This window comes from Sarcophilus harrisii, chromosome 2, assembly GCF_902635505.1.
Source record: "Sarcophilus harrisii chromosome 2, mSarHar1.11, whole genome shotgun sequence".
Taxonomy (NCBI): Eukaryota; Metazoa; Chordata; class Mammalia; order Dasyuromorphia; family Dasyuridae; genus Sarcophilus; species Sarcophilus harrisii.
This window is the reverse complement of record NC_045427.1, coordinates 557,857,993-557,881,164: the sequence shown is the minus strand read 5'-3', so window position 1 is coordinate 557,881,164 and position 23,172 is coordinate 557,857,993. Positions and strand designations below refer to the sequence as shown.

General features: G+C 36.5%; 1 protein-coding gene across 5 annotated transcripts in view; it reads left to right on the top strand.

Moving 5' to 3' along the window:
• Window positions 1-23,172, top strand: part of KCNIP2 (potassium voltage-gated channel interacting protein 2) — a 42,630-nt gene that overhangs the window by 6,516 nt on the left and 12,942 nt on the right. The gene's annotated exons all lie outside the window — the stretch shown is intronic.

Genomic DNA, 23,172 nt, shown 5'->3' with positions numbered 1-23,172 from the left:
TTTCTGTGTCACTGAAGTGAAAGTTGTGTAGCTCTGGAGTTTTGTGGTATTGTGTAGTACCAAAGTTAAAGTTGTGTTGACTGGAATTCATAAAGCTGTATGGTGCTATAATATTTACTTATAATGTATTGGGTTGTGTGTCAGGGGGATTGTATTGGGTTATGACAATTATGGGAAGTTTTGTTAAGTTTTGTGCCACTGGGTTTATGTAGAGTTGTGAAATGTGTGAGTATACATATATATGTATGTGTGTATATACACACATATGTAGGGTTGGAGAACTAAAAGGATTTGTCTTAATCCACTATCTGGAACTACAAAATGCCCTAGTTTTTTCTCTTTTGGAAAGACTTAGGGCAATCTAACTCCTAATATCCTGGGCTTTGTAGTTTCTAGGTTATCTCAGAGCAGAAGGTTACCTGGGCCAGAGTTCTTCTATTCTGGAGACCCCCAAGAGCAGTAATTGCCTTTAGTTCAGGCTGTACCTGGGACCTTTGCTGTCTAGTGCCCCAGTGAAGGAGTTCAAGGAGTGCTTAGAGATCCCTTGGGGGCACATCCTCCACCCCTCACTGGGGCCTGTCAGCTGATGATGGATGGCAGAAGCCCTGCTTGGCCAACTCTCAATCACCAGGGCCGTGACTTCCCAAAATAGCCCCACCGATCTAGAAAGGTCATTAATAACCTAGTCTAGCAACTGGGATTTGAGGTGGCTTTACCCTGTTCTGGGGGGAGGAACCAAAATTGGGAGGGATAGGTGGAAAGAGGAAAGCCATGGGAACTTTTTCAGAGATTCCAGGGCCAACAGCCTTGTTGGGGCTCCCACAGCCCTGCTGTGGTAGAAGGGAAGGAGCTGCAGAAATCTGGGAAAGTTCTGGCAGCTGAAGCTAGCCCCCCCCCCTACTCCCTGATCACCTTTCATCCCAGGGCCCAGCTACGACCAATATTTCCTTTAAGTGAAAGGGCCACTCCCCTAACTTGCCCCACTTGGCAAAAGTGACTTCTGAGTTCTAATTTGGAGGGTTGTGGGGTTAGATTAATGACAAGAACTCAGCTGGAGCCCAGAGGAGGAACTGGAGAACATGGGAATAATAGTGTCATGCTTTGGTGTGATTTAAGGTTTACAAAGTACTTCCTTCACAACAACCCTTTTCTTTTTATCCCCTGCACTTAGTTAGTGCCTGGTATAGAGGTACATATATACCTGAGTTATGTAATGTAGATACTAATGTCTCTATTTTACAAATTGATAAAGAGAGACTGGTGATGTGCCAGAAATACCAGAAATATAGTTAGGAAATATAAGGACCAGGACTAGAACTTGGACCTTTTGGATCTAAGTCGATTCTTCTTTCCATTACACCATGATCCTTGAGATTTCAGGAAAAAGGGAAGTATACCTCTCTATTTCCCTCCTCCTCTCCAATAAAAATGTTTACCTCATCATCCTATCACTGCTGCCAACCATTAGTCCTTGGGGTTGGTTAAATAAAGTCCATTAAATAATGGTGAATCATGAGATGTTTAGGGATAGAGATATGAGTAATAAAGGGAGATAGCCTGAAATTCCCTGGAACAATAGGGTTACCTGAAGATGTACTATAAACAGAGCTCTCTAATGGTTATTGAAAAGGATAATTTTTTTAAAAATTATCCATTCTTTCAAGGAGCTTATAATCTAGTAAGGAAGCTAACACCTGTGCATCCATGCCATAAGAAAGAGACTATGTGTGCTGGGGTTTGCTGAGGGGATGAGAGGAACTTCATGAAAAAGATGGAATTTGAACTCTGTACTTACTAAAGGGCAGACAGGATTTCAATGAAGCTATTTTAGGCTAGAAATATATCATGAGCAAGGGCTATAAGATGCTTTGTACACAATTGAAGAATTATATGGCATCTGATTTGTCTGGAATACATGGTAGGAAGTGTTAGGAGATAAAGCTAACAGGATAGATTGGGGCCAGATTGTAAAGGGCTTTGAATACTAGTCTGTGGAGTTTATACTTTGTTCTATACATAATAGAGTAATTGAGGTCTTTAAGCAGGTAGTTGGGATTATTAGAGCTGAAGTTTAAAGATATTATTCCCACAGCTGCATAGGGCATATTATGAAGGACTAAGAATCTAGAAAAAAGAAGAGACTAAAAAATATCTAGGTAGAAATGGATTTATTGAACATAGATGATGAGAAAAGGGGAAGATCAAATATGATTGGAGACAATCAATAAACTAGTTTTTATTAAATGCTTACACTATACAAGCACTGAATTAAGTGTAGGAGATACAAAGAAAAGCAAAGACAGTCCCTGTTCAGTCTAATGGAGATGTGCAAGCAACTATGTCCAAACAAGATAAAGACAGAAGAGATTGGAGATGATTAATAGAAGGAAGGCATTGGCATTAAGGGTCATCAGGAAAGGCTTCTTGTAGAAGGGATTTTAGCTGGGGTTTGAAACAAGTCAGGGAATCCAAGAGGCAAAGATGAGAAGAAAAAGTATTCTAGAGTGAAAATTCCCAAATTCTGGAGCTGGAGTATCTTGTGTCAAAAATAGCAATGAGAACAGTGTCAGAGTATGTAGAAAAGAATAAAATGTAAGGAGAGTAGAAAGTCAGGATGATTGTGGACTTAGAATGCCAACAGAATATTTTATATTTGATATGGGGGATGATAGGGAGTCAATGGAGTTTGTTAAGGAGGGGAGGGCATGGCTGGATCTGTTCTTTGGGAAGTTTAATTTGAAAGCTGAATAGAGAATGGAGACAGGGAGACCAACTAGCAGACTATTGAAATAGTTCAGGCAGGAGACGATGAGGACCTGTATCAAGGTAGGGGCAGGACCAAAGAAAAGAAAAAGGCACATGCTACAGATGTTATGAAGGTACAATCAACAGGACTTGTCAATAGATTAGATAGGGAGGCATATGGTAAAGTAAAGATGACACCCGTTTCCAATTTAGGTAACTAGGAGAATGATGGTGCTTTCAGCAGTAATAGGGAAGTTCAGAAAAGGGAGAGGATTCAAGAGAAAATAATGAATTCAATTTGGGACATGTATTTAAGCTGTCCATGGGATATCCAGTTTGAGATGCCTAATTGGAAGGAAGGAAATATGCCTTCGTTAAATGCCTGCTATGTTAACTGCCTATCCCAACTGATCCTCACCGAGTCCTTGGGAAGTATTGTTGTTCAGTCACTTTCAGTCATGCCCAAGTCTGGGCTGGATAATAGACCAAGCTCACATCCCGAGTTCAAAGGTGATGTGGGGCTAGTACTATCACCAGGGCTGGTAAGATGTTCTGCTAACCCAGAACTATATTTCCAGACCTGTGGGTATAGAAGATTAACTTATCTTCTCTGATTCTAGATTGCTTTGAAGATATCTTGGCCCCTATGGGTCCTGCTCTTGAATAAAGAAGGAACATTCTTTACTTATTTTCAAAAATTCTTCCACTAGGTTTCAGGCTGTTCCACTCAGACCTACCAAGTTGTCAAGTAAATAATTTTTTTTGAATTTTCCTAATTACATGCAAAAACAACTTTTTAAACATTCGTTTTTAAAATTTTTGAGTTCCAGATTCTCTCTCTCCTTCTGTCCCCTTCTCTCTCCCAGATAAGGCAAAGCAATTTGATATAAGACTATATATGAGCAATCATGCAAAACATATTTCCATATTAGCCATATTTTTTTAAAAAAACATGAAAAATAAGTCTGCATTCAGACTATTTCAATTCTTTCTCTGGAGCTTAGATAGTATTTTTTGTCCTTTGTAATTGTCCTGGATCATTGTAATGCTGAGAATAGCTAAGTCATTTACATCATCAAGAATTTAGAAAACACTTAGTATATGTTAGGTATTGTGCTAAGTTCTAGGGAAACAGAAAGGAGTCAAAAAATAAAAATAAAATGCCCTCAAGGAGCACAATCTGTTGGGGTAGACAATATGCAAGCAACTATATACAAACAAGCTTTTTACTGAGGGTACATTGAAGATAACAGAAGAAAGGCATTAAATACTAAGAGGCATGAGGAAAAAATTCTTTTAGAAGATGAGAGTTTACCTTTGGTCCAGTAGTGTCTCTTCTGGGTCTATATCCCAAAGAGGTCATAAAAGAGGGGAAAGGACCTACATATGCAAAAATATTTGTAGCAGCTCTTTTTGTAGTGGCAAGGAACTGGAAATTGAATAGATGCCCATCAGTTGAGGAATAATTGAATAAGTTATAGTATATGAATGGTATGGAATATTATTATTTTATAAGAAATGATAAGCAGGCTGACTTCAGAAAAGCCTGGAAAGACTTATATCAACTGATGTTTAGTGAGCAGAACCAAGATAACATTAGATACAGTAATAAAATTTTGTGATGATCTACTTATAATGATGGACTTGGCTCTTTTCAACAAGAAGGTGATTCAAGGCAACTCCAATAGATTTGGGATGGAAAATTCCAATCACATCCAGAGAGAGGATTGTAAATGTGGAGAATGTCCATACACAGAGGAGAGTGAATGTGGGTCACAGCACAGTGTTTTCACTTTTGTTGTTCTTATTTGTTTGTTTGCTTGTTTTCTCTTGTGTCTTATTCTCTTTTGATCTGACTTTTCTTGTGCAACATAATGAATATGGAAATATGTTTAGAAGAACTACACATGTTTAACCTGTATCAGATTACTTGCTATTTTGGACAGGAAGGAGGAAGAAAAATTTGAAACACAAGGTTTTGCAAAGGGGAATGTCAAAAATTATCTTTGCATGGATTTGGAAAAATAAAATGCTATTTTATTTTATTATTTTTTAAAATAACTTTTTATTGACAGAACCCATGCCAGGGTAATTTTTTACAACATTATCCCTTGCACTCACTTCTGTTCCGATTTTTCCCCTCCCTCCCTCCACCCTCTCCCCAAAGATGGCAAGCAGTCCTATACATGTTAAATAGATTACAGTAGATCTTGGATACAATATATGTGTGCAGAACCGAACAGTTTTCTTGTTGCTCAGGGAGAATAAAATGCTATTTTAAAAAAAGGAAAAAAAAAAGATGAGAGTTTATCTAGGACTTGAAGGAAACCAAGTAGAGATGAAAAGGGACAATATTCCAGGCATGGGAGATTGTTAGGAAAAATGCTTGGAACTAGGCAATGGAGTGTCATGTTTGAGAAACATAAAGAAGCTAGTGTCCTTGACTCACAGAAAATGTAGAAAGGAGTAATGTAGAAATGAAGAAGGAAAATGGAGAGATAGGATGTAAAGTGGAATAAATGGAGTAAGGTTTAAGAAGATATAAGAAGAGTGGAAAAGCTACGGTATTAAGGACTTTTAAAGCCAAATGGAAATTTTATATTTGATCTTGGAGGTAACTGAGAGCTACTGGAGTTTATTAATTAGGGAATATTATCTCCTGTGCCCTCCTGCAGTTGTCTTTATCTCTCTTTAAAATCCTACCTCTTCTTCTGATCTGTTTTTCTCTGTCCTGTTGTATTTTCTTTCTTTCTTTCTTTTAATATTACATACATTTACCAGTTAGTTATTCAGTCTGTTTCCATCTGTTGGAGATGTTTAACTCCTTCACCTCTGCATATAAAAGCATACTTATGACACTTTTGGGGATGGATCCAAGATGGTGGAGTAAAGCCAGGAAATTGCTCAAGCTCTCCCAGTTTCCTTCAAAATCCACATAAAACAAAGCCTCTGAACAGAGAATGACAGAATGAAACCACTCTCCAGTTCAAAGTAGATTGGAAAAACTTCAAGAAAGATCAGTCTCATTGGAGTGAAAAGGATGTTCAGCCCAGCTAAGACAGACTCAGGAAAGCTAGTAAGAGGGTCTTAATCACAGCAAATCAGCAACTGAGAACCTTCATCCTGGATCAGTAGAGGAGCAGATCAGGGGGGCAGTTTCCAGCCTTACCTCAGAAGGCAAACTCTGGGAAACCAGGCTGTTTCCTGAAAAGAGCAGATAAAGCTACTCTCTGAAAACACAAGGGTTCCTATGCTCAAAACCAAAGCTCCAAGCTGCACAGGAAGCTTGGGTCAGCATCCCCTTTACCAAGGAGCAGAGCTCAACCATAAAAGCAAAGAAAGAAAGAAAATACCAAAAGAAAAGGAAAAAAAGTAAGTAAGAATCAGAAAAGAACCATGATCATAGAAAGCTATTATGGTGATAGAACAGACCAAAACATAAACTCAGATGAAGACAGTGTCCACAGAGAAAAAGAGAAAACCTCAGAGAGTGATATGAATTGACCCAAAAGGATTATTGGAAGTGCTTATAAAAGATTTTAAAAGGCAAATAAAAGAGGTAGATGAAAAAAATGAGAAATGAGAGGTATGCAAGAAAGAGTCAACAGCTTGGAAGAGGAAGGCAATTCCTTAAAAAAATACAATTGGCCAAATATTTTATAAAATCTACTGAAGAAAACAGCACTTTCAAAAGTAGAATTAACCAAATGGAAAAAAAAGATACAAAAGTTAACTGAGGGCAGCTAGGTGATACAGTGGATAGATCACCAGCCCTGAAGTTAGGAGGACCTGAGTTCAAATCTGGCCTCAGACACTTAAAACTTCCTAGCTGTGTAACCCTGGGTAAGTCACTTAACTCTAATTGTCTCGGAAAAAAAAGTTAACTGAAGAAAATCACACATTAAAAACTAGAATGAGGCACATGGAAGCTAATTACTCCATGGGAGCTAATGACTCTTATGAGATATGAAGAATCAATCAAACAAACTAAAAGGAATGAAAACATGGGGAAAAATGTGAAATACATCATTAGAAAAACAGCCGACCTGGAAAAGAGATCCAGAAGAGACAATTTAAAAATTATTGGTCTACCTAAAAGCCATTACCAAAAAAAAAAAAAAAAAAAAAAAAAAAAAGAATTATTCGAGATCATCAAGGAAAATTGCCCTGATATTCTAGAAATATAGGGGGAAATACTCATTGAAAGAATCAATTAATCATTAAAAAGAAATCCCATAAAGAAAACTCCAAGGAACATTGTTGCAAAACTTAAGAATTACAATCTCAAGAAAAAATACTGCAAGCTATCAGACAAAAAACATTTCAGATATCAAGGAGCAACTTCAGGATTACCCAGGATCTTACATCTTCAATAGTAAAGGATAGGAGGGTCTGGGATTCCAGAAGATCAAGGACCTAGGGTTACAATCAAGACATAATTACCCAGGGATAAGAGTGAGCATCATCTTTCAGGGGAAGTGATGGATCTTCAATGAATTAAGAGACTTTTAATCATTTCTACTAGAAAAAAAGAACTAAACAGAAAACTTTATAAATACAGGACTCAAGAGAAGCATAGAAAAGTAAACAGGGGAAAAACATTATTTAAAGATTAAACTGTTTAAATCCCTACATGGAAAAACGATATCTGTAACTCTTGAGAACTGTATCTGTTACTGGGGAAGGCAGAGGGAGCCATCACATGGACAGAAGGTGTGATTGTGAATACACTCTGATATGATGATATCAAAGAATAGGAGCATATTTATGCCTAATCTAGAAGGAAGAGGAGCAGAGCAAAGTGACCTCAACAATGGTACCATTTTAATTCCAAGATTTTCTACAAAGACCACTGGACTTTTAGTCAAGAGATCCAATGTCAAATTCTGACTGCAATAATTAAATATTAATTTTGTGATTACTAACAAATCACTCCTCATCTGAAAAAAGAGGATTGCTCTTACATCACTTTCCTTATTGGGTTGCAAAGAAAGTGATGTAAAAACTTAAAGGACTACATAAATATGAGATTACTATCATTATTTTTAATATTGTCACATCAGCTCCTTCTAACACCAGATTACATAAGACAATTTTGTGAAGTCAAGGACTGGGTTATTGTTTTTTTTAATTAATTTTTATTGATTTTTTTTTGTTGCTTTTTTTTACATCACCATAATTTCCATAAGCATCCCTCTTCCTTCGCTTCTCAGAGAGTCATTACATATAAAAAAACAATATTTGTCATCAAAATCATTTGGTACAGGCTAGGAAATAGAGTTGCCAATCAGTGGAATAGGTTATGTACAAAAGACACAATAGTCAATGACTATAGTAGTTTAGTGTTTGATAAATGCAAGACTCCAGCTTCTTGGATAAGATCTCACTATTTGACAAAAATTACTGGTAAAGCTGGAAAATAGTATGGCAGAAACTAGGCATTGACCAACATCCAATACCCTTTACCAAGATAAGGTCAAAATGGGTTCATGATTTAGACATAATGATATTATAAGCAAATCAGGAGAGCAAGGGATTGTGTCTATCTCTCAGGTCTGTGAGAAGGGAAGAATTTATGGTCAAAGAAGAATCAGAGAACATTATGAAATGCAAAATGAATAATTTTGATTACATTAAAAAGATTTGCACAAAAAAATCAATGCAGTCAAAATTAGAAGGGAAGCACAAAGCTGAGAAATATATAGCTAGTATCTCTGATAAAGACCTCATTTCTAAGATATATATATATAGAAAATTGACTCAAATTTATAAGATTTATAAATCATTATAAATATAATATATAAATCATATAAATTTATAAATCATTATTGATTAGAGAAATACAAATTAAGACAACTCTGAGGTGCTACTTTATACCTCTCAGATTGGCTAAGAAGACAGGAAAAGGTAATGATAAATGTTGGAGAGAATGTGGGATATTTGGAACACTAATACACTGTTGGTGGACCTGTAAAATGATCCAACCATTCTGGAGAGTACTTTTATGCATATGTACAAAAATGTTTGTAGTAGCCATTTTTTTGTAGTATCAAGGAACTGGAAATTGATGGATACCTATAAGTTGGGGAATGGCTGAATAAGTTATGATATATTAAGCTAAAAGAATATTATGTTCTATAAGAAATGATGAACAGGTTGATTTCAGAAAAGCCTAGAAAAACTTACAAGAACTGATGCCATATGAAGTGAACAGAACCAGGAGAACAATATACCCAGTAAGAACAAGATTATGTAATGAGCAGCTGTGATGGACTTGACTTTTCTCAACAATGAAGTCATGATTTGAGGCAATTCCAATAGACTTAAGATTGAAAATGCCAATCACATCCAAGGAGAGAACTGTAGAGATTGAATGTGGATCAAATCACAGTATTTTCACCTTTTTTGTTTATTTATTTGTGTTTTGCTTTCTTGTGTTTATTTTCTTTGTTCTTATTTTTCTTGCACAACATAGCAAATATAGAAATATATTTAAGAGGACTGCACATATTTAACCTATATCACATTGCTTGCTTCTTGGGGAGAGGTGGAGATAAAGGAGGAAGGGCATCTTCTTGGGGAGAGGTGGAGATAAAGGAGGAAGGGAGAAAAATTTAGAACACAAAGTTTTACAAAAATGAATTTTGAAAACTATCTTTACATGTATTTGAAAAGGTAAAATACTATTAAAATGGTTTTAAAATGGTATTTTTCAAGACAAAAGAAAAAGTTAAAAAAATCAATATAACTGATGAATACATCAAAAAGTATGAAAATATGTGCAAAGTGCAACACTTGTAGACCTCCTCATATCTCTTCTTTCAAGTCATGCTTATTTTTTATGATTTTACTTTTTTGTGTGATTGTTTTCGACTTACATTGGTATAGTCATTGTATATATAATGTTCTTGGCTTGCTTACTTCATTCTACATTTGTTCATGTAGGTTTTCCCCCACTTCTCAATATGTATCACATTAGTCATTTCTTATAGCACAGTAATATGCCATTGTATGAATGTAATTAATGTGATGTTTAGCCATTCCTCAGCTGTCTGTGCCAGGGGTCCTCAAACTTTTTAAATAGGGGGCCAGTTCACTGTCCCTCAGACTGTTGAAGGGTCAGAGTATAGTAAAAACAAAAACTTTGTTTTGTGGGCCTTTAAATAAAGAAACTTCATAGCCCTGGGTGAGGGGGAGAAATGTCCTCAGCTGCTGTATCTGGCCCGCGGCCATAGTTTGAGGACCCCTGGTAGACAATAAACATCTATTAAGTTCCTATAGTCCAGGAACTGTGCTAAGTGCTGGGGACAAAAACATAAAAATAATAAATGAGTGAATGAATGCATAAACAAACAAATAAATATCTGAAAGGCTGTGCCTGCCCTCCAGGAGCTTACTATCTAATTGAGAAAGACATATAAAGAGAAACTGAAAAAAGAAATCAATGTTGGAGGAAGGAGAAAATACCCAATAAGGTGGGAATGGGGAAGAGAAATGAGAAGTCGGAGAAGTCTCAAAGTAGTGGAGCAAGTTGAGAAATGAGGAAAGGTATGAACTTAGTTCTCTCCACAAATGTAGGTTTGAAGCCCCATTCTTCAATCTGAGAGGCAGAGGGCAGTAATAAGGTGAAATATTAAGGCGGATGAAATCTTACAGGATGATGAGTTTATCTCACTAATGAGCTTCCTGGGGCTTAGTAGAGAAGTCAGTCAGAAATCTCAAAATAGTGCAGCCAGTTGAGAAATGGCATGTCTGAACTGAGCTCACAAATTCTTTGCTGTCACAAAAAATGCTGCTATAAATACTTTGGCTTATATAGGGACGTCTTATCAATGATTTCCTTCAGTTATAAACCTAGTAATGTAATCTCTGAATTAAAGATTATCCCTTTTATTTTAGTCCCTTTATTTACACAATTCTATGTTCCTTTCTTCCCACAAGCCTTGACTATTCCTATATTTTATCAATTTACAGGGTGAGGTGAAATCTCAGGGTTGTTTTGATTTTTATTTTGCTGTAGTGATTTGGAGCATTCTTTCATGTGGTAGTTAAAGTAAATCTTTTAATCAAATCCTTTGAGCACTTTTCTTTTGGGAAATGACTTTTAGTTATATGTGCACGTGTAAACTATTTATATATCTTTGATAAACTCTTCTAGAGAAATTTGATATTTTTCCCTTCCCATTTCATTATTTCTCTTCTTACCATAGCAGAGTAATTTTGTTTATGCAGAAGCTTTTCAATTTTTTGTAATCAAAGTTATCTGTTATCTTTTGTAATTGTTTCTACCCTTTGTTTAAGAATAATCTTTTACTCATAGTTCTGAGAAATATATGATCTGCTTCTCATATATTCAAATAGCATGTCCTTTTACTCAGTTCACATTTCTATTTAGAATGTATTAGAGAATATGGTATAAAGTATGGATCTAAGCCTGATTTCTGCCCATCCACTTTCCAGTTTTGCAAGAAATCCAAAGGGAGTCTTTCCTAAGTAATTCATATTATTCAGTTCATTGAACCTATAATGAGTTCTCTTTTTTTCTGATTCTCTCTGCCTAGTCTATTCTATTTATCCACCATTATTTTTAAACTAATATCAGATGGTTTGATGTCTGTTGCTTTATAACATAGTTTAAAGTCTAGAAGTGCTATTTCCCTTCATCCCTATTCTTCTTACTATTTTCCTGATATTTTAGATCTTTTATTTTTCCAAATTAATTTTCTTATTTTATCAAGTTCTACGTGTATCCTTTTGATAATTTGATATATATATAGCAATAAAATCATAAATTAACTTTGGTAGAATTATCTTATTATGTTGGCACAATCCAACTAGAGTTATTGAATATTCTTTCAGCTATATAAAGTGTTGTACGTGTTTTTTAAGGATCATTTTGTAATTGAACCTATACAAGTATTGTGTATGCTTTGGTAGATTGATCCTCAAGAATTTTGTGCATTTTCTATTTTTACCTCTTGGATATTGTTATTATTATAAATGTTGCTGAGTTTTTAGTGTTTATTGTGTAGTCTACAACTTTGCTGATTCTATTGTCTTAATATATTTAGGTTTCCTTGGGTTTTCTAAGTTTTTCTACTTTTATAAGCCATTATAGCATCAAAAAATAGAGCTAGTTTTAACTTCCTTTATCTATCTTTATGTTCTGTCATTTTATCACTGATATCTTGTATACCGTAAGCATTTAATAAATGTTTGTTAAATATTTTAAAGCTCGTTTTAAAAAACTCTTTCTCCCTATTAGCCCATCTACTAAATTATTACATCCTTGCCTGAGATATGTCTCCTAATTTTTTCTCATTTGAAGGCATAAGTAATTAACAGGTTCAGAATTCACCTGATAATCTTACCTAATGCTACCAGTTCTGTCCATTTCCTCAGGTTCTCTTTGATACCAAATTCGTTTAGGTACCCCTACACCCAAATAAATAGTTTGTCCCAAATCTTCTCACTATAGGTTTACATCCCAGTACTCTAGTGAATCTTGGATCTGACTGATGTAGCTCATCTTTATAGCTGAGCTGGTGAAGTAGTCATAATTCCTTTAACCTAATATATCTAGCTGGTCTTAGATTGAGTTTCACATCCTACCCAGCCATCCACCGAAACCCAAAACCAAGCTAGACACCTTGCCATCTGCTGCTGCATTCAGACATTTTTCTTTCCACTTCTTGCTTTTACTTGGAGAACAGAAATCAAATCAATACGGATGTTGAGGTTCCCCATACAGGGCCACCAAAATATTGAGGTTACAAGGTACAGTCACATTTTTCCCATACCAGGTAGCCAAAATGATGAGGTATGGGGTAATTCCCAAAAGCATATTGGAGTATGGGGTAGATTTAGGCATCCTCCAAATCAAGGTGCAAAGATTTTATTACATCTCTAAGAGCGGGCTAAATACATAAGTCTTTAGCAAGGAAAAGGAGTTTTTACCAATTAACAAGAGGGAAGTTCCCTAGGAGTAATCAGGAGGAAGATGCCATTAAAGGAGAAGATGCCATAAAGTGGGATTAAGAACTGCTATGGTCTTACTTTACCATTTTTTAATATTAAAGTTGTTCTAATTGTGTTAAATTATTGCAAATCATGGTATTTTACCTTTCCTGCCTTTTGATCAAGCCTCTTTCTCAGGAAAGGTAAGATACCATGATTTGCAATAATTTAACACAATTAGAAAACTTTGATATTAAAAAATGGGATAAAGAAAAAGATTGGGGTCATTCAAAGAACTGCTATGGTCTTACTTTATCATTCATTTCTAGAAATAGCTTATAGTAACAAGATCTATCACAAGTATATATATATATATATGTAAACACACATCTACCCCAATATTCTTCCTCTTTGTTTTCTTTATGTGGCTCATTTGACAAACTTCATTTGAGTCATTCTGGATTTCACTTAAAAGTCTCTGCAGTGTTTTGAGTCTTGATGTACTCAGCACAATGCCTTCAACCAATAGGAACAATTGGAGAACCTTACCATCTACAAGGAGTTCTTCTTTAGGACATTCTCCATGGTAGTGACACACATCTTTGGTGAACCTGTGTCTGTCCCCCTGGTTTTTCTGTGCCTCATGTTATTTTGATAACCACAGGTTTATCCAACAAAGTCTCATTTATTACATCTTTCAAGGAGTCCTGTCTGACTTCACATAATGAAAAATACCTTTCACAAAATAATAATCATCCTTTCATAACTTCAATCTATTTGCCTATTTTTTAATTTTTATGATTCTTACTATATGGCCAGTTCTATGTTAAGTGCTACTTGAAGGACTGTATGAATGAAAGAAGCAATTAATAAGTGCAATTTAATATCTTGAGTCAGTCAACTAGCATTTATTAAGTACTTGCTATGTGGCAGGCACTGTGCCTGCCATAAGCATAGAGAATACAAATATAAGTAGAAATTAAGAGGTAAAATAGGCACCAAAAATGCTAAATATAGATTTGAAACAACAATAGATTATAAAAAATTTTTTAAATTATAAAAAAAATTCACAACATGGAACAACCATAACAAAATATCTATCGTAGGTTACAAAGTTTTGCTATTATGTGAATAGCACATAGGAATAAGCAAGGAAAGAGCTTTTAACAATGAACAAGGGAAGGGGCAGCTAGGTGGTGAAGTGGATAGAGCACCAACCCTGAAGTCAGGAGGACCTGAGTTCAAATCAGTGTTTTCCCTGGGCAAGTCACTTAATCCCAATTGCCCCAGAAAAAAACAAACAAACAAACAAACAAAAAACCAAAAAAAACCCACAAACAATGAACAAGAAGAAAAACAAGTTCCCTAGTGGAATTCACAACTAACTGGAGGAAGAAGCCATTAAAAAAGGAAGATGCTATGAGATGGGAAAGTATGCCTCTCATACTGCTATGGGCTTAGTCCTGAAAAGAAGTTAGCAAAAATCACAAGCACATCTTTTATAGAGAAAATATAGATTTGAAACAATAGATTACAAAGATTAAATAAAATTATAAAAATGTGTTACAGCCTGCTCATACCATAGGATTTCATACCATAATTTGGAAAGTTTCAGGGAACAAGGGGAAATAAAGGCAGGAATAAAGTTGTATATTGAGATGTTGAGACTGTCTTAAAAGATAGTGTGGGAAACCTTGGTTCCCACCAGGGCTTAATAAAACAGTTTAGGAAATTCCCCAAAATTTGCTAACTAGGCAGTCTCAGAGTGGATAATCTGATTAAAGAGTTTCAGTTTTACATTATTGAGACAATACAGGCTAAAGGAGAAGAGTTTTGGCAAAACAAGATATTCTGGAAGAACTAACCTAATTATTATTCTCATTTTAACAATTCCTGAGAATAAGGTAGTTGAATGTCCACATAATCAGAACAATAGTCTCTGCCCTCAAAGAGCTTGCAGTCTAATAGTGGGAGATAGACATAAAAAAGGCCCTGAAAATTGAGAGATGATAGAGAAAGTTCAGAATATAGCCTAGAGAGGACTGAGGGTACATATACAAAGGTGAGATAGAACCTGTCTTCAAGGAACGTATACATTCTAGTGGGGAAAAACAACACATATGCACGCACATAGACAAGAAAAGGAGTTTTTCATCTAAGGGACTACAGGGACAGTCAATTGTCATATCCTTTCCAGAAGCAATGGTGGCATTGATGTGATTACTGTTTCTAAAGCAAGAAGTGGAGCAGGGGTGGGGAACTACATGCTCAATGGCAGGACAAATGATGAGTTATTCCGAATGTATAGTTTGCTGGGTAGATCATAGGATCATCACCTGTATCATAGATTCAGAGCAGGCCTTTGAAGCTAAACCGCATCATTTTTATAGAAGTGGAAACTTGAGGCTCAGAGAAATTAAGTGGCTTAGTTGGGGTCACAGAGCTAGCAAGTTTCTAAGACAGGATTTAAACCCAAGTCTCTCTTACTCCAAGTTTAGTAGTTTACCTATTACTTTATGCTGCTTTTATATCATACTAACTGGTGGGATAAGATATTTACAGAGAACTAGATGCATTTGTATTTACCAATTAGAATGAGAAGAAAGAGAAAATTAGAAAACTAACTCCCTTGGGCCATGATCTTCCACTTTCAAACAGTGCTATCCATTTGGGGAGGAAAGGGATAAGTGGAGGAGTAGGTGGCAAGATTTGTGGAGATGCTTAGATTGGATGAATTTGTGGATTCAAGAAAAGACAAAAGTCCCTGGCAGATGGACAGAGGAAGGGCTGAGAATGGAATTGAGAAAACAAGATTAACTCACTATTTGATTGGGATCCAGAAACATGGTACCTACCTCAAGGAGTTTATAGTTCAAAAGGACAATTATGACAGGTGGACAAGTAAACAGGATACAAAGTAGAATATTATAAAAGCAAAGCATTTAATGTCCTACAAGAAATTTGAGGAGGAGAAAAAATATACTTCCAACTGGGAAGGAAGGAAGGAACAAAGGTCAGAAAGGTTTCATAGAGGAGGTGGCATCTAAATTGGGCCTTGAAGAAAGGTAGAGATTTCAACAGATGGAAATGAGGAGGAAATCTATTTTAAGCATGGGGGACAGCATGAGAAAAGACATGTATTCTGTAACAGTGAAATAATATTCGTAAGTTTTGAAAATCTTAAAACACTATAAATGTTAGCTGTGATCAATGATAAGGCTGGTGATGGTGACAATGATGAGAATGATGATGATAATAATGATGAGGGTAATCACCCCACAATGATGTCAAAGACAATAAGGACAACCAGTTGGCCAACAAGCAAAAGAAAGATTAAAGAGTAAATAACCAATAATTTATTAAATGGAGAGAAATACTGGGACCAATGGATCCATCTTGATCCCAGGGCTAGACGAGACTATCATCTCAAAGAATATAGCCCCTAGTATTGGGGCAGCAAGCTTTTTATGGAATAACAAGAACAATGACATAATGGAGGTACTAGGTGGGGATAACCTAATAGAGAGAGGTTACTGATATTCTAATGACATCTAAAATGGATAAAACTTTATCTTGTCAAACATTAAGGAATGTCTATAAAACCTTTATCTCTCAAACATTAAGAGGGGACCATTATAACCTAAGGCAAAATAACAAAATAGGACAATTGGAGGAGTTGGTCACCCCATTAAAATAACAGATCAACCAGGATGATTGAGGTTTCTAAAGGTATGCTCCTCAAGGTAATTTCCATGGCCCTTTCCTATTCTTTCTCATCAGTGAGTTGGGTGAAGAAAGACATGTTTTTCTAATTTTCAGATGTAACAAAACTAAGGATAGCTAACTAATATACTACTTTCTTCATCTGTAAAATTAAAAAATTAGACTCAGTAATCTCAAAGGTCTCTTCTAGCTTAAAATTCATAAAACAGCATTGTAGTGGAAGTACAGGGTAGATGCCAGATGCAATAGATATTGTAGTGGTACTGGCAGTTGATTGGCATGGGAGATGAAAGAAATTAGATACGACTCCAAGGTGACAAGCACAAGGATACTAGAAAGATGGTGGCACCAATAACAGAAATTTAAAAAAACTAGACGCAAAGGCATGTTTTGGAGGGAAATGAGTTCAGTTTGAAGCATGTTTTGGTACAATGCCATCAGGACATCTAGGGACAGTTAGGTGGTAGTATATAGAGTGCTGGTCCTGAAATCAGATAGACTGGAGTTCAAATATGACATAATGATGTGGGAAAGATTCCTTTCTAGATTCCCACCCCTTTGTAGTTAATAATGTAAATTACCCTTTAACTCACAAATGCTGGTCCCTTTGAATTCCAATAGAAGATCCGGACCTGTCCCAGCCCCCATCCAGATCTGAGCTAACTTTGGGGCTACACCCAAAAGCCCCTCCAGCTAAGTCTCCTATTATAAAAGGGCCACGCTGGGACCCCCTCTTTGCAAATTCCAAACATGCTAGCCATGTGAGAATCCTCTGTCCACTGGACCCTCTGTCTAGTGCCCTCCTTATCTCTACCTTCACCTATCTCCTTACTACCAAACCCAATAATAAACCTCTTTTATCAGTCTAGCTCTCCGGGCCAATAAATTCCTTTATTGGGAATTTGAGGCCGCTACTAGACCTCATTTACCTCTGGATCCTTGCGCCGAATCCAGGGGGTTGCAGGGGAGCTTTGCTTGACTTCCTGTACCCCAAACCTGCCACTAGACTTCAACTAAACCCTAATTTCATTTAGGTACCTTAAATCTAGACCTCAACAGTAAGCCATTTACTGTGTGATCCTGGGAAAATCTTCTGTTTACCTCAGGTTCTTCATTTGTAAAACTGAGATAATAATAGGACATACCTTCCAGGATTGTTGTGAAGATCAAAAGAGATGTTTGTAAGAGTTCTTAGATTGGCATCTGATACATTTTAAGTGCTATATAAAGGTTAGCTGTTTGTTATTGCTGCTAATATTCTTATCGTTATTTAGGTGGAAATATTTAGCAAGGAGTGAGAAATATCAATGGGAAAAAGTTGAGGATGGGGAAAATGTGCAATTATTGACATAGAGGTTTAATTAAAATCATGAAAGGGGATTAGATGAAAGAGTATAGAAAGAGAAAGGAGAGACAACCTTAGGAAATAAGCCCCAAAAGAGACAGGGAAAGAAGCAGAAATTCAGTGTTTCAGAAAGCAAGGGCGGGAAGTGATCTGCAAAGTCCAAATGCCACAGAAGTGGAAAACAATTAGAATGGGGAAAAGGTTATTGGATCTGTCAGTTACATCATTAATGACCTTGAAGAGAGAAGTTCTACTGGGAAATGAATGTAAACTGTTTGCATTTTTTTTTCTTCCGGGGTTATTTTTACCTTTTGAATCCAATTCTCCCTGTGCAACAAGAGAACTGTTTGGTTCTGCACACATATATTGTATCTAAGATATACTGTAATATATTTAACATATATGGGACTGCTTGCCATCTAGGGGAGGGGGTGGAGGGAGGGGAAAAATCGGAACAGAAATGAGTGCAAGGGATAATGTTGTAAAAAATTACCATGGCATGTCAATAAAAAGTTATTATAATAAAAAAAATTAATTAATTAAATTTTTTAAAAAAGGAGAGAAGTTCTACATTCTACAAATTCAGAGAAATCATTAGAATGATGAGGAAGTAACATAGATTGTAAATGGTGAGGAAGGAGAAGCGAGTGCATACTTTGGAAGGTATTTGGCAGTGATGGCCCGGAAAAAAATAGGCTGGGAGCTTGGTTGGGGGAAAGGTCAAGGAAAATGTTGGGGGTTGAGAGTAACGATTGGACTAGATGATGACCAGTCCTGATGGATCAGGCCATCCTCAGCAACGAGATCAACCAAATCATTTCTAATGGAGCAGTAATGAACTGAACTAGCTATACCCAGAAAAAGAACTCTGGGAGATGACTAAAAACCATTACATTGAATTCCCAGTCCCTATATTTATGCACACCTGCATCTTTGATTTCCTTCACAAGCTAATTGTACAATAATTCAGAGTCTGATTCTTTTTGTACAGCAAAATAATGTTTTGGTCATGTATACTTATTGTGTATCTAAGTTATATTTTAATATATTTAACATCTACTGGTCATCCTGCCATTTAGGGGAGGGGGTGGGGGGGGGTAAGAGGTGAAAAATTGGAACAAGAGGTTTGGCAATTGTTAATGCTGTAAAGTTACCCATGTATATATCCTGTAAATTAAAGACTATTAAATAAAAAAAAAAAAAAAAAAAAAAAGAGAGTAACGATTGGGTTAGTCAGCTAATTAGTCCCTTCTAATTCTGACACAGTGGAATGAAGATTCCAAAGAATTCCCTAGAAGGGACAGGCAGTAGAAAATAAAAACTGACCCACAGATGAAACAACAGGAGATAACTAGGGGAGGTAGAAGCTTGATAGAGTCTTTGCCCAGGGCACTATATTGTGTCTAGATGACAGAGATAAGAGAAGAGGATTGTGGGAAGTAAGCCGCAGGTGCCTGATAGCCATAAGGAAAAAGGAGGGGGAATATGGCAAAGGCAGATAAGGCTATAACATTGAGCAACCCCAAAGTCCCATATGGAATTCAGTTAAGTTCAAGAAAAATGATTAGAATCCGAGTGTGATGAAATGTATTTGCAGTCACTTGCTGTGTGATGATAAGCAAATCATATCACCTCCCTGGGCCTCAGTTTTCTCATTAGTAAAATGAGAATAATAATTCCTGTCCTCTTGCTTCATGGGTTTGCTGTGAAGATTGAATTTGAATTGAATTGAATGTGAAGAATTGGAAACTATAAGGTGCAATACAAACTTAAGGGTTTGTTTGTTGAATGTTTAACAAATATTTTTATTGTCATTATGATTATAACTATTATTCTCATTCTCCCAAACTGAAAATGATTTTCCCCTCCTCTGAAGTAGCATATCTTTGATTTGTACCTCTCTTATGGTACTGATTCCTGTTATTTAGTCTAATAATAGCTATCATTTAACATTACTTAAAGGTTTTCAAAGTACTTAAAATATTATCTCTTTTTAATCTAACCCTGAGAGATATCTCTTTTTGGAAATGGGCTAAATGACTTAATAGGGTCACATAGCTAGGGGAAATCAGAAGCCAGGTTCAAATTCAGAGTTACATTCCACTGGGCCACTTACCTGCCTTTAAGGAGATCATGGTCTTTGAGCAGCTCAGTTGGGCTGATCAATTATCAAAGCAAAGAGTAGCTTATTGAATGCTGTATGATTCTAGCAAGTCACTTAACCCAATTACTTCCCTCCCAAAAGAACTCCAAAAAACCAAACAAGAGATAATTATCTTCTTTTTCTAGCCAAAGATACTCCATCCCCTTAATCAATCAGCAAGCATTTATTAAGCACCTTCTATATGCCATCTAAGACACAAAACCAGAAATGAAAGTCCCTGCCCTTAGGGAGCTTCCCTCCTTCACATGCCATGGTATTGAGACCTATCCCTCCCTGCATCTTGATCACCCTTCTCTGTTATGCTCTTCAGTTTGTCAATGTCCTTCCTAAAACATAGTCCCAGAGGCACTGAGAATGAAACCTAATATTCCAGATGAACTATGATCAAGGCAAAGTACATCAGAATTAGCATAACTCTTGAGTTGTAGAAATTACCTCATTATTTCTTTTTTTTTAATTTTCATTATTCTAATACTTTACATGCAAAGATAGTTTTCAACATTCAAAAAAAATTTCATTATTCCAATACTTTACATGCAAAGATAGTTTTCAACATGCAAACCTTTGCAAAACCTTATGTTCTAAATTTTTCTCCTCCTCTTTCCCCTCTCCCCTCCTCAAGATAGCAAGCAATCTGATATAAGTCAAACATGTGCAATTCTTCTAAGCATAGTTCCATGTTCATCATGCTGGGCAAAGAAAAAACAGATCAAAAGGGAAAAAAATATATAAACAACAACAAAAAAAAACTACATCAGTAGTTCAATAGACATGAGATCTCTTTGACATGGATCCACCGTGCCATGATACCAATCACAGCCCATACATGCATCCAATGTGATATTTGATTGTTTTCCCATAACTACATCAGAGTTTTTAAAAATCTATACATGTGTATACATATACAGATTATAGGCATGTATAGATATATGTATGTAAACATATTTATGCATAGATATAAATAACTATATTTCAATATAATTGGTTTTCTTTGTAATCCTATGTATTTTATAAGGTTTAGAATTTTTGCTCTACCTACTTTACATTCCACAAATTCAGAGAAATCATCTGTACAAGTGCAAGGGACTGGGAGGGGGGAAGGAGGAAAAAGAAGGGAAAGAAGTTCATTTGAAAAAAACCTTGAGCTTTTTAGTAAGCACTACAAACTAAGAAAAGTCAACTGTGTAATAACAATCCAAAAAAGTAATAAAATCACATTAAGAGAGGCAGAGGACCCAGGCCTGGAGAGCCCACTGCACTGTGGGCTGGTCTGCCTGCCAATAGAGGATTATGTTCAATTTTTGACAGCACAATTTAGGAGGGACATTGATAAATCAAGAACTATTCAGAAGAGACAGATAAAGCAATCATTTGAAGAAATTGGAAATAGAGAAAAGGCAAAAGGACTTGATATCTATTTTAAAGACTGTCCTGTGGAAAAATGGATTGTACTACTGTTTCCTGATTTCAGAGGGCAAAACTATTAACAATAGGTGAAGGTTATCAAGAAGCAGATTTGGGTCCTTCACAGAAGGAAAGACCTCCTAAGCAATCACAGTTATCCCAAAGTAGAATGGTCACCTCTGTAATAATTGCTTCCTCTTCCTCAAACAAAAGCCTGATGACCAAATAGCTGAGTCAATTAGGAACTAGCATGGTATACAGTAAAAGGAGCACCAGATCTGAAGTCAGGAAAGACCTATATTTGAATCCCATCTCTGACACCTAGCAGTTTTGTAACGAGGCTAAGTCTATGACTTTATTTCTCTAAGCCTCGGTTTTCATCATCTGTAAAATGGGAATAGAAATACCTCTGATACTTCCTAACAAGGTTGTTAGAATGAAATGGGATGATGTATATATTCATATATATGTATGTATACACACATGTATATATATATATGTTTGAAAAACATTATACATATATAATGCTTTACAAACTTTTATGTAATATATAAAATCACTCATTATTAGAATGAATTCTTATTCAAGTATGGGTTGAACTGGTTAGTCTCTGATATGGCTGCCAACTGTGAGATTCTATGATTCAGTGTGTGGAGGAGTCATTTTGGAAGACTAAGCAGTGTAACTGGAAGGCTAAGTAGTGACAGATCATGGATGGCCTCTTATACCAGACTAAGGTGGAAACCAGGTTCACCCTGATGAGTAGATTTGATAGATGTACATCAGGGGCACACCAAAGAGTTAAGTCTATAAGTCTTTCATAAATATCTGTAACTGTTTCCCCCAGTGAAGCAACCTAATTTCTTTCCCCCCTCCCAAAAAAAAAAAAAAAAAAAACTGGGAGAAAGGAGGCAAAGTAAGGAGATGGGGAGATGGGTATTATTCCTTCCCATCCCACCCTCCAACTCTGCCTATGAGACAATAGATTTGGGGGCTGGGATCTTTTGTGTTAGAAGAGGGTGACCCCCAGTGGTTTTGGTGAAGAACTACAACACCCAGAGCTTCAGTCCCTTGGGCAGAAAGCAGGGAGGGGTGGTGGTGATAGTGGTTATTTATTCCTTTCTTCTATAGCCACCCCTTTACCAGTCCTCAACACCCCCAGTTAAATCACAGGAGCAGAATAAGACAAGTTACAACTGCCTCCTGCTTCTTTATTAGCATAGCATCCTCCTATACGCTGACATTCAATCATCAGGTCCTGTGCTACTCCAATTGGTGACCTCTGGCCCTGTGAGGAACCACAGAAAGATCCAATAAAGGACACAAACTTTACTCAGACTCCCTAACTCTGTCCAGCATCGTGAAACTGCTATGGAGGAGAAACTAGGGTAGGACCCTGTGTTATATTCTCAGGGAAAAGGATTGCCAGGAGCTATATCTTCTATTTGCTGTCACCCTCAAGCTTTGGCCCAATCTCAGGGCCAGATCTCATGATTGACATTATTTTGGGGGGCTATGGTGTCTCTCCTCCTCTCCTCATGAAACTATCCACCCCCTCATGACCTCCACTACACATATATGGGGGAAAGGAGACATCAGAAAAGCTATTTCTTGAAATAGTGGAGGAAGCCATCATGGCATGAAACTGGTGGGCTCAGATTTCTCTGTTAGCTTATTAGTTGGGACCAAAAAAATCCTGGAGATCCAGGTCCTGTGGTCACTGCAGACTCAGATCTCTCCCCATACCCCCTAATCAGGTGTAGGACACAGAGGAGGCCTAAGGAGGCAGTGCCCCAGTCTGCTATCAGGCTGATATCAGGCTGATATCAGTAGC